General features: G+C 40.5%; 1 protein-coding gene across 1 annotated transcript in view; it reads left to right on the top strand.

Annotated features, from left to right (window-relative positions):
* SUGT1 (SGT1 homolog, MIS12 kinetochore complex assembly cochaperone) overlaps positions 1-12,909 on the top strand; it is a 1,565,243-nt gene that overhangs the window by 188,329 nt on the left and 1,364,005 nt on the right. Inside the window, exon 2 of the mRNA XM_044071688.1 lies at positions 10,218-10,288. The gene's annotated coding sequence lies outside the window, so the exon portion shown is untranslated. The remainder of the gene's footprint in view (positions 1-10,217; positions 10,289-12,909) is intronic.

Genomic DNA, 12,909 nt, shown 5'->3' with positions numbered 1-12,909 from the left:
TTTTTTTAAAGCTAGTACTGAGATCCAGTAAATAGCGCTTTCATCCTATTTAATATGTTGGACTTCTTCAGAATAATATACAATTACAATAGAATCCTGTATATATAACCAAAGTAATGGTGAAATGACAAGTCATGCTGTAGACCAACAAAAAAGGCAAACCAGGAACAACTGCAGACCACCGATTTATTTAACCAAAATTGTACTAAGCGCTTTCACCCACACTCATCAGGGCATCTTCAGAGTACTGACAATCCTTGTGTTGAACCTCTTTTTAAATCCTTATGTAAATTAGATAATTGAACAATTAAACAATTAAACAAATTATTACCTACGCAGCCAAAAATTCTTACAGGTACAATCAGCAAAAATGAACATAAACAGCCAGGACTTGTGCAAACTTGTTAATTTGTAAATGTAATAAAACCTTCTTGTCAAAAACTATGTATATGTAATACCAATAAATAAAAGTAAAAATACATATATAAATATCTAGATAATAGTATAAATCTAAATAATTATTAAATATAAACAATTGTTATACAATCCAGCATAAAATCATTCATTAAAAAATTTCCTAACATTATAATTCATATTGTTATACAAAATATTTAAAACATTAAATTATCAGATGTTAACCTAATACATACAAGATCAAATAAATTGAGACTTGTACTTTAGTATACTTGATATAGAAATATGTTCGTTAATACCAGGGCTAAAACTTGCATTTAGCCGTAATTGCCATAAAAATTCTTTAGCCTCAAGTAAGGTGTTGTCATCACCACCTTTGTTATTGTTGTAGTATACAATTCTGTCAATAACAAAGAATAAAAATCTCTTAAAATTCTGGCATCTTAGATTATGCATATAAAGAGAACTAGTATTTTTCTGTTTTTTAATCTCTCTAACATGTTCCACTATCCTTTCTCGAAGTTTCCTTATCGTTTTGCCAACATAAAAGGCTGGGCATGATGAACATATAGCTAGGTACACCACCATTTTTGTGTTGCAATTACAATGACCTGGGCATCTAATTGTTTTGCCCATTTAGGAAATATAACTCTTGAATAATGTAATAAGAACCCTGTTGAAGCAAGACATTTCACTAACTGAATTATGTATAATGTATTAAGAACCCTCTTCAAATGTAAACAAAGCCTACCACTAGTAAATGTGTAGTTAGTTGTACCATTTCAAAAAACATTCAATGTTTAAACTTTCATTTAGACCAGGTGGGGCATTAGCATTTAACCTTAGTTGCCATCTTATTTCTTTAACCTCCAATAAAGTATTTCTATCCCCAAAAAATATATGAACATAATCAAGCACAATGAATTTGAATCCTGTAGACAAAGGACATATATGACAGTGTTTAGCTAGGGCATTACTAAAATCACATTTTCTTATAGCCGCACAATGCTCCTTGATTCTTGTACACAGCTTGCGTATTGTTTTACCAATATAAAATGCTGATCACAATGTGCAGATAGCTGCATAAACAAGATTGTCTGAATTGCAGTCAAAATATGTAGTATACTGTATTTTAAAATTATTATGTTTAAAAGTATATGAGGCACCTGTTAGAATATTCTTACAGGCAACGCATTTTCCACAAGCATACATCCCTTTATTACTGTGATTGACAGGGGGTGTAACAATAAATTGAGTGTCTCTGTTTTCAAATAGAGAACGTAAAGATTTAAATTTTTTATGTGTAAAAACAGGACCTAGCCCTAATTTGCCAGGCAAGCCTGTGTTCGACAGAGATGGTTCCACAGGAAGTAAGAGGGGGTCCCTGGGAAACCATATTGGAATTTAGAGAAAAATTATGGCAGTAAATTCTGGAAGCTAGTAAAGCCCCAGGACTTAATGATTCCGTTTCAATTCTACCCCTGTTAAAGCTCAGATCTGCTAAATTATAGAGGTGACCTCTTAGGAATTAGTTGCGAACACATATTACATTCTTTCAAAACATAATATCCTTTATAATTGTTGTATAGAAATTTATTATTAAGTTGTTTATTATATTTATTTATCTATATGTATACATCTGATACTGTTTGAACATTATATGTGCATGAAATTTATCAACGGTGTGAGTTTTATAATAATAATATATATTTTATTTATTCATTTTTAAGAATTTTATTAAATAGCAACATGTTTTTAATGATATAATTGATTAACTAATAAGGGGAAGGGTATCTAATCATGCATTCAGAAGTGTCTATTATCATGTCTGAAGAAGTCCGGGAGGTTCTTGGACGAAAATGCCTTGTGGAATATTCAGCATTAATTCTTGTGAATAAAATTTTCTACGTACAGCACTTCCTTGTCTGGTTTTCGGTTATTGGCTTCCTTTATAAGGCCCATTATTGGGTACAATGCCCCATTCAGCATGTACCTCGCAAAGCACATGCAGCAGCTGGAGAGACCACAGAGGTCCTTCACCAGGAGAATCTAGGGCCTCTAAAATCTACCATACTCAGGCTAAAAGCCGTATGCCTCTACTCTGTTTCATATAGACTCCTCAGAGGTGATCTCTGTCTGGCATACAAGGTGATGTCAGACCCCACCTTGGTGGGACTGCTGCATATCCGCAAGTCAAGCTCCCCTCGAGTAACCTGCACACGTGGCCTCAACCTGGTCTGTGGCATCAATAGGACTTGCTGGCAGAATAGATGCGTGTCCCAGAGACTCCCCCATCTATGAGTACCTCTCTTCCCCTTTTTAAGCGCAATCTGGGTAACTGTATGGGAAATAGAAAATACATCCCTGGAATTCCACCCGTGTCCCTGTTGGACAGGGGCATCCGGGTGCTGATTTGTCTATGCATGGACTAAATTCTTGGCTAGGCTTATAAGGGCCTCAGGGCCAGTAGCCTAGTAACTTCCTATAATCCAATGATCCTATGCATTTCTTGACATTTAGTCAGTCCTTCCTGAAGAACATATATGTCAGTAGGGAATTTTTGTGACTGTTCCTAGTTTGCAGTAATCTGCAGATTTAGTCGGGCAGAGGCCCCCTCCTTTTGCCTTGACATCAGGGGAGTAAATGCCAAAAAGGTGCTGTCCCAGGACCAATCAGTGAGGAACTCTACTTGTGACTGGCCTCTTTGTATAGGTTGATTCCTGAATTCTAACTTCCTGACTCCTGTCTTTGAGCCCGCTGGCTAACCAGTGGGTGACAATGGTTTATACCTAACCTTTTGAGTTTGTCAACTGTACCAGAGTGGGTATTGTGTCAGTCACCTCGGTCAGATCAAAGTAGCTAGTGTGAACCATTTTGCCCCTTATACATTGCTTTCAAAGAAGTCCACCAGGTTGAGTAGGCATGACCTGCCCTTGACGAAAGCAAATTGCGTGGGGCCCATGTCTGGAGATTTCCTATGTCATTATTGATCATTTCCATGATTATTCCCATGGCTTTGCATATGAGACTTAAGGATCTATAGTGTTCAGGGTCTGTAGATGGCCCATGTTTGTGCAGAGAGATGACTGTTGCTGTCCTCTATTTTTGAGGCTTGAAGCCTGGTTGGAGTCTACAGTTAAATAACAGGTCCAGAGGGCCTGATGGGTCGTGCTTCATATTATTAAGAAGGCATCCTGAAATATTATCCGGGTCCATCAATGCAGTGTTCTTGGTCTTAGAGGGAATATTGAGGACCAGTTACTTAGTGATAGTGGGAGGGAGTTATATTTGATGGTGTTTCCTACGGGGAGGTTGAGAGGTGGAGAGGGGTAAAGTTAGAGCTGAATTTGTCTGCCAGATTTTCTGTATCTTCTGGCTTAGTATAGGTGGCTGCATTAACAATGAATGGCACACAAAATTGTGTGTTGCCTTTGAGGTTGCAGACATAGCTAAAGAATGCATTCTGGTTGTTCTTGGCCTGGGAGGCCAAATTTATCTTAAATTTGGCTTTGGTAGACTTTTTGTCCTCTGATTTGTTTGTTTAGTTTTATAAGAATGCTTTCATCTTCCTGGGTGTTACACCTCCTAATTTTTGGCATGTTTGTCTTTCTTCTGTTATACAGCATATTGATGATGTGATTCCACCAGGGAGTCTTGTGTTTGGAGTTAGTTCAGTACTTTTTCCTGGTGGGTACAGCTGCCTCTATGCAGCTATTAACATAGGGTTTCTCTGAACAGTTCATTGTAGGCAGCAGTGTTTTCAGGGTTTTGGGGGACTTGAAATTTTGCCAGGTTATCACTTTATCCTAGGAAGTTAGCCTTAGAGTAGTGCCTGAAAATTCCAAGGTTAGCTGGGGTTTCAAGTTTTTATTTTCTACTTCAAAGGAGACTATTTTGCAATCTGACCTTCCCAGAGAAGACATTGCACTAGGAGATGTGCAGCACTGTCCTGTATTAGTGTGGACCAGATCCAGTATGTTTATTCCACTGGTTGGTATATTGACAATGTGTTCCAGGGAGTTTGTGTACAAAATACAGAAAATCTCTGTGCCATCACATTTGGTGTTGTATAGGATTCCCAACTAATAATTTGGTAATTAAAGATGTTCTTCGTGTTTCACTGTTGCAGTCATTACATTTGGGTAATCCCATTGGCAGGTTGCCCTCAGTTGGCCTGAATTCCAAAGTCCTGGCTCCTGCGTCGGCTGCTGTCACCCCTTCCCTGACGTCAGGGGTATAAAAGATGCGGCCAGCACCATTTTCTTTAGTCTTTCTTGCCGCGTGGTGCCCGAAGCAGTTCGCAAGTGCCGGTTGGCCGACTCCTGAGATTTTCGTGTTCGAGGTTCAGATCCGAAGTCTTCAATAAAGCTATGTACCCTGTTGGGGAAACTTTTTTCTTGCTCCAGACTGATGTCAGAAAAAGTTAATAATTGTATTTCTTGTGGAAAGCAAATACCTCATAAGGACTTTCATTCTTACTGTATTCCTTGCCTAGGCCTTGATCACAACGTTGCTGGCTGTCTGTTTTGTGCTAGATTTAACCAACGCGCTGTTAAGTGTCTGTATGATTTTGCTTTAAACTATTTTGGACTCCAGTTTAATTATCCAGAAATGTCGTCGGATAGCCATCCGACTACCGGAGTTCACAAAAAACTCAAAGAACATGAGAGAGATAGACAAACGAGGCCCAAAACCGATGATGAAGCTTCTCCTAAGCCAGTCTCCTAAGACGTTCTCAGTGAGGCATTTTCGCAGCCCCTGATGCCCGCTACTTTAGAGTCGCAGGTCGCTACCGACTCCCATGTGGAGTCGGCCATGCCGCTGGAAACTCAAGGTATTGGAGCCTCGGATACTATTCCTTCAGATGGGTCCGGAGCCGCTGAGCAGGCACCGGCTTCTGAGGGTGTATTCAGACCTAAACATCTTTACATTAAACCAACCTCAGCTTCAAAGGCAAAGACTAAAGCACCTTCTAAAGCAAAGAAACAAACTCAAGAGCCACGTGGACAGGCCTTTATGCCCAAAAAACAGATGCTCAAAATGGCCGAAGACTTAACTACCTTGATCAGGGGTTCCCATCCTCCCTCCTGATAAGAAGCCTAGGCAAGAGACTGACTATGAATCTTCAGATCAGGTTTCTATTTCTTCTGATTCCTCTTCTGATAAGGAATATTCTCTTCCCCCCCCTATGAGGATTCGGATGCTGAAGAATCTATACCTTCAGCTTTCCCTCCAGAGGACTATTCATTTGGGGAAACCTTGCATACCATGAGGGAGCATTTCCACTGGGAGAGCCAAGATTTTTCGAAATCTGAAAAGAGGCTCAGGGATTTTCTTTTACTACCTCAACACAGGCCACTAGCCATTCCACCTGTGTTAGATATTGTAGATGATGTGTTTTCGGAGTCTAGTATTACCCCTGACTCCTTACCTCCTATTACAGGGTTTCTGACTCTCATAAATTCCTTTTTAACAACCCTGCTGCAGACCCAGAAACTATTTCACAGGGTCCCAAAGGAGTTAAGGCTTCCGCTTGCAAAAAACACTACCCCCTCTGACAGAGATTCTAGGGCACTGGATAGATGGGGAAAAAAGGTTTACACATCTGCTACCTTGGCTATAAGGGACTTAAACTGTCAGTTTCATATGCTCAAGTATCAGCAACATGTCATGGCATTGCTTAAACAGAAAATGTTATTAAACTCTGAATGTGCAGAAAACAAGGAAATGCAGGATTTATTGCATGCAGCTGAACAAGTTGGAAAGCATACTTTGCAATGTGGTTTTGATTCTTTGGAGGCCTCCTGCAGGGCCGCAGTTACGGGTTCTGTATTTAGGAGACATGCTTGGTTAAAGGAACAAGTGACAAGTGGAGTACCTCAGGGTTCAGTTCTGGGGCCGCTCTTGTTTGGCATCTACTTCTCTGAAGTACAGGCCCAACACTAAGGGACTCTGGATAACAAAGTTTGCAGATGACTGCAAACTGGGAGCCATTATTGAATCCCCAAATGATGCGGATACTCTACAAAAGGGCCTTACAGAAACAGATGCTTGGTGCTAGAGCCGTGGGCTCAAGCTCAATACCAAGAAATGTATAGTTATCCCCTTTGGGAAAAAACATGTATCCGTGAATTACCATATAGGTGGCAGTACACTAAACACCGAAAGTGTGATAAGCTACTTAGGGACACAGGTTGACAGTGGTCTCACCTTCGATAACCACATCGCCACAACAGTCAGGAAATCCTTGTATGTGGCACACCTCATCACTAAGGACTTTTCATCCAGAAAAAAGGAGGTAATTGTCCCACTGTGCTCATCCCTCATTAGACCCATTATAGAATACAACGCCCCGTTTGGTATGCATCTCTCAAGACATCTGCAACAACTGGAAAGGCCGCAGAAATACCTCACTAAAAGAATCACAGGCCTAAAGCAGATGCCCTATGCTGACCACCTTAAAAAACTCCAGCTATACTCTTGTCGCATATCGTCTACTCAGAGGCGATCTCTGCTTAACATACAAGGCCATGTCAAACCCAGAGCAGTTGGACATACTACACTTAAAGAAATCCCAATCCCTCAGAGCCACACGCTCCAGGGATCTAAACCTTGTCATCACAACAAAACATGCTGGAGGGATAGGTTCCTGACCTAGAGACTCCCCGGACTCTGGAATAGATTGCCCATACATGTCAGGCAGAGTGCCTCTTTGGCCCTCTTCAAAAGGAACCTTGACAATTGGATGGGAGAAAGGAAATTCACCCCGGGGTCACGCCAGTCGCCCTGCTAGACAGAGGTCCAGGGAAGTAAATAGTGTGGGAAGAAATAGCCAGGGAATTGTTATGGCTAGCCTTTTATAGGCCCTAGGGCTGATAGCCTAGTACCAACCTATGAAACCTATAAAATCTGCCTGATCATGTCAAAGTTAAATTATTAGATGCACCTTTACAGCATGATACTTTGGTGTTAAGGCAGAGGAGGTGTTAAAGAAAATGGAGGACAAAGTTAAATCTATGCAAACAGTGTGATCTTGTGTTAGTGCTGTAGGCTTTAGTTTTGCCCCCCTTTGAGCCCGCAACCTGTGTGGATCCACAGTTTTTCTCCTGCAGGATGGCATTATTTGTTGCTATTACTTCTGCCAAGAGAGTTTTGAAACTTCAAGCATTGTCAGTCAAAGCCCCTTATATGATTTTTCACAAGCACAAGGTGTCCTTGCGAATCAATCCATCCTTTCTTCATAAGTTAGCTTCGGAGTCCAACATTAATCAGATGATTAATCTCCCTGTCTTCTTCCCAAATTTTCAGAGCAAGGGAGAATACAAATTGCATTTGTTGGATGTGCACAGACAGTTATGTTTCTACCTGCACAGGACTAAAGCTTTCCGTAAGTCTGACCAACTCTTCATTTCCTACTCTAAACCCTTTTTAGGGAAACCAGTATGTAAGGTCACTGTCGCCCGTTAGATTTCTCAGTGTATTATTCGGGCGTATTCTACTAGGGGTATATCCCCGCCAGGTCATGCAAAGGCACATTCCACCAGCTCTATGGCTACTTCAGCAGCCTTTTGGTCCAGAGTTTCATTAGATGATATATGCTCTCCTGCTACTTGGGCTTCATCTCATACATTCATCTTGCATTATAAGTTGGACATTATATCCAGGGACAGGGCATCCTTTGGCTCTGCCATGCTCCGGAATATTCTTCCATGAGGGCCTCCCAAATGCTTAGTAGCTGGGGACTCTGTCCCACAGGCTGAAGACAAAATTAAGACAACAACTTCAGCTAAAGAAGTTATTTACTCGCCATAACATTCCATCCGAGTTGTTCTTCATTTATCTTCAACCATCCCTCCCTCCTTCCCCCTGCCTTGTATAAACTGTGTGGTGGTCTCATGACTAGAGGAGGTGGTCACGATCAGGGTGCCTCTTATCCTCCTCCTTGCCCATTGACTTTCTGGTATAGGAGAAGGTGTGTTGGGTGGGGTACGAATACTAGATTGGGCAGCAAACTTGATCTGAAGTGAGGAAGTAAACAGGGGCATTATGGGTATGGGGAGGAGCGTAGAGCTTGGATCAGATGTAGGATATGCGGCCAAGTCGGATCTGGGAACCCACAGGTTGAAGACAAATGAAGAATAACAACTCAGATGGAACATTATGGTGAGTACATAACGTTTTGTTGACAATCCATGCCTGGTATAGGGTGGTATTGAAGCACTCATCAGCATTCCCTTTACAGTTACGGATTGGTGTCCCATCACCTGTAATAGAAAAAAGGGGGGAGTAGTATTAAGCAACACATTTTCCACAGTATGGTTATATATGCTAGTATATCTAGAAAAGTTTGTATTTACCAATAAAATGACCATTGGGTATCCTTCCATGGTGTCAGAGGTGGCAAATTTAGCTTATGTGCCAGATGTGAGGACACTGCCAGGATGCCGGGCTAACACATTGGTGATGCACCCCCCATGCATCACATACTACCTGATAGTTGATGGAATGGTAACCCTTCTTCTTCTTTTGTTATCACTCCCCCTGTTGTCCAAAAGGGGCTTTAATTGCGATATGAGAGCAGTCCATCACACCAAACACCTCAGGACAACATGCCATCTCATGGAAGGCATGCATGGTTCTGGCTCTGACCTTAGGAGACAATGGCAGATAAATTTACTGATCCACATGTGCCAAAAGTATGTCAAAGAACTTTTGCAGCATTCTCTAGGCAGAAGCCTGAGAAATAACCATCATGTCCTCAGTTTCTCTGGATGGTCCCCATGGTAAATATAGTGAAGGCTATACATACCCTGGTGTCCACAGATATAGGAAGACTACGCATACCCCTTGGCCCTCCTCTGTGGGCTATACAGTCCCACTAAACTTCATAGCGCATACCTGTCTGCTCTAAATGTGTCAGGAATTTATTGATCTGCAAAGTTAAAATTACTCTGATTGTCTATATCTTTGCCTTCTCTGGTGAGTTTTGCTAGGTGCCTGCAGTTTTGGTGCATCTGAGAAAAGCAATTCACAGTGGGAAATATCTAAGTAGCATCTACAGTAAGCATATTCTTTGCAAAGTAGATAGAAAAGGTGACTTTACCTGTTCTAAGGCATATGTGCACGGCACAGAAGTTTGTAAAGAAGAGACTATGAAGCATAAGCAACTGGGAAGGTACCTTATTTACATAACAGCATCACACAAACTGCAGCCATTCCTCATTTACATCTCTGTACTGTCTCATTTACTTACATTTTTGCAAACTTGCTAAAGTAGCTGCACACAAGGGCATTATGTGCACGGCACAGAAGTTTGTAAAGAAGAGACTATGAAGCATAAGCAACTGGGAAGGTACCTTATTTACATAACAGCATCACACAAACTGCAGCCATTCCTCATTTACATCTCTGTACTGTCTCATTTACTTACATTTTTGCAAACTTGCTAAAGTAGCTGCACACAAGGGCAGTTACCCTCAATGAAGAAAAGCTGCTCTTAGGTGCATTCAGTACAAATTCTGAGTACTCCTAAGTGATACAAGTATGACTATTGTGTCTAATCATTAAACTCGGTGGACTTGCAGGTCTTTTTAACATTTTTGTTGTAAAGATGATGGTGTTTGAGCACTGAATTATCTTTTTAATGTCTTCTCCTGAATTCCTGTGTCTGGATTTTATGTTGTACTTTTGACTAAGAGGAGTTTTTAGGTAAAATGTAATGCTATGTATTCATTGTAGTTGGCCTTTTCATAGGCAGAGTGGCTTTTTCAGTATTCATCATTTTTCTAAATTTTTTTTGTCAGGATTGCAGAATACCATTTGAAGAACTACAGTGCTGCAAAGGAAGCATTTACAAAAGGGCAAAATATTGACAGTAAGTACTTAAAATGAGTTATGTGTATGACATAAATTTTGATTGCAGGACTTGTAGAGCTTATCTGAGAAATAACCAACTAGTTTACCCTAGTTCATTCATCTGTTTGATTTGACTGTTGGGACTGGAACGTCTTGTCAGTTCAGGTCTGGCCATTTGCCAGACCTGTCAGTTTTGTGCTCTTAACTTTGTCATCATCCCATAATGTTCTCCACCGCATCTAGTGTTAGATCTCATTTACTGTCTTTGTAAATGGAATACTCCAAGCACCGTGGAACTGAATGCTTTCTTTTGTTACATAACTCAGATTTACCAGAAAAAAAGTAGTTTGTGTTTTTACTAGGTTTTGTTTTTAGTATTTTAGTTGGCTTTTAGCCTCTGTCACTTGATAATTAGGCAGCTGCCTAGCATCATTCTTAGCCTGTGGAAAAAAAATCTTCATCTAGATTACTACAGTTAACTTCTGTGTTTCTGCTTGAAATAGTTGATCTTGGTATTTGAAATACACATAAAGGGGTAGTGTGCAAGGCTCCTCTTAATAAAACAGCAAATGTCCAAATTATAAAAAAGAGAGAGCACCATGTATAACCTGCTTTTGCAATGGTTCGTACAACCTGCTTTTGCCATGGTTCGTATAACCTGCTTTTGCCGTGGTGCTCTCTCTTTTTTATCTTTTGCTCTTGGTATTTGTTGTGGTTGGTATTGAATTTTTTATTGAGTACTGATGTCTTTCTGTGTCACTGTTGCAGTAGTCCTTACAGTAGGGGTCCCTTGACTAGGATAGCCCAACGTCCAACCAGTATAACAAAGCCTTAGGTTGTAATAGGAATGTCATAAGTCACATGTATGCTTGCAATGCACAGCATAGGATATAAAGGTGATAAAGGTGATGTATGGAAGCTAATCCTTAGTAGAAATAAAACCTGGGCAAAATGGCGTAACACAAAAAACCTAACTGACCACCAGTCTTTTAGACAGCAAAGAAATATGACAAAAAAAGCTATTCTACAAGATAAAAAGAACTTTTATACTCAATTGCAACAATCATCCCCTTACCTATCACAAAAATTCTGGTCTTCTATCAACACACTAATATCCCCTGGAAAAGTAGCTACACCTAATCCGTCAGGTTCTAATCCTGATTGCCCAAGGCAAACAGCTAATACCTTCAATACTTTCTTTACTTCTGCTATACTTAATCTAGCTAATCAACAAAACCCTGATACCTCCAAACTTCCCTTTCCTACCTCCACTCCCCCCCCTTTCCACCTCAAACCTATATCCACTTCATATATCTCTGCCCTGTTACAGAAATTAAAACCTTCCACCCCCTCAGCTGATAAACTACCAGCTGAATACCTGCAAATTGGAGCAAAAGCCATTGCCTACCCCATCTCCATATTGATTAATAGAACCATAGAAGAAGGCACTATTCCATCACTCTGGAAAATCTCACACATCATTCCTCTTTTCAAAGGTGGAGACTCCATTGAGTTTTCCAACTTCCGCCCCATAGCATTACTATCTCCACTTGCAAAAATTATGGAGAAATGCATACACAAACAATTACTTATCCATTTACTTTGTCACAATCTTCTAGCTGACTGCCAACATGGTTTTAGGCCATTCCATAGTACTACCACAGCCTTACTATCCTTTACTGACTGTATCAATAATAACCGCAACAAAAATATTCTTTCCTCAGCATTTTTCGTAGACCTGTCCAAAGCCTTTGACATGGTCAACAATCAACTTCTAATCCACCGATTGAAGTCCCTCTCTCTTGACCAACTAGCTATAAACTGGTTCACATCCTATCTGGAAAACCGAAAACAAGCTGTTCTTTGGAATAACCAACTTTCTGACCTCCTCCCCACCTCTATAGGTGTCCCTCAAGGCTCTATCTTAGGCCCTCTACTGTTTTCCATTTTCATAAATGACCTTCACCTAGCTACCCCAGATACAACTTGCATTCAATATGCAGACGACACTACCATCATTTGCTCTGGTTCCAACCAAACTGAACTTCATTTCCTCACACAAAAAGCCTTCACCACTATAGAGCAATGGTTCTCTAACCACAGACTTCTCCTTAACCCACATAAAACTAAACTTCTGCTTTTGCACCCTCCCACTTATCTCCCTCCTTTAATTTCTCACTCTCATCTAATAATGGTACGCTAATCTCTCCTGATCTCAGCACCAAACTCTTAGGAATTACAGTTGATAACCAACTAAAATTTGACTCTCACATAAACTCCACCATAAAATCCACTAACAAAAAACTAGGATCTCTCTATAGAATCAAATCTTTTCTGACTCCTGAAGCCAGAACCACTATAGCTAGAACTCACTTAATCTCTACCTTATTATATGCCTCCCCCATATACACTAATCTTTCTAAGCATAATCTTAACAAACTAGCTACAGCATTTAACCACATTGCCAGATTTGCCACAAACTCTCCATACAGGACTCATCACTGTCTCAATCTCAAAAAACTAGGCTGGCTGGAATTACCTCACCTGATACAATTCTACCAACTTACAATGGCCCATAAAGCCCTATACCACCCTGACAACACTCCAATGCTCTCCTCCCTCATTAAATCATACAATAAT

The sequence above is a fragment of the Protopterus annectens genome, chromosome 5.part0 (genome assembly GCF_019279795.1).
Source record: "Protopterus annectens isolate FY-2018-M chromosome 5.part0, PAN1.0, whole genome shotgun sequence".
In the NCBI taxonomy this organism is placed as follows: domain Eukaryota; kingdom Metazoa; phylum Chordata; order Ceratodontiformes; family Protopteridae; genus Protopterus; species Protopterus annectens.
Note: the sequence above shows the minus strand (reverse complement) of the source record. Positions and strands in the feature narration are given on the sequence as shown.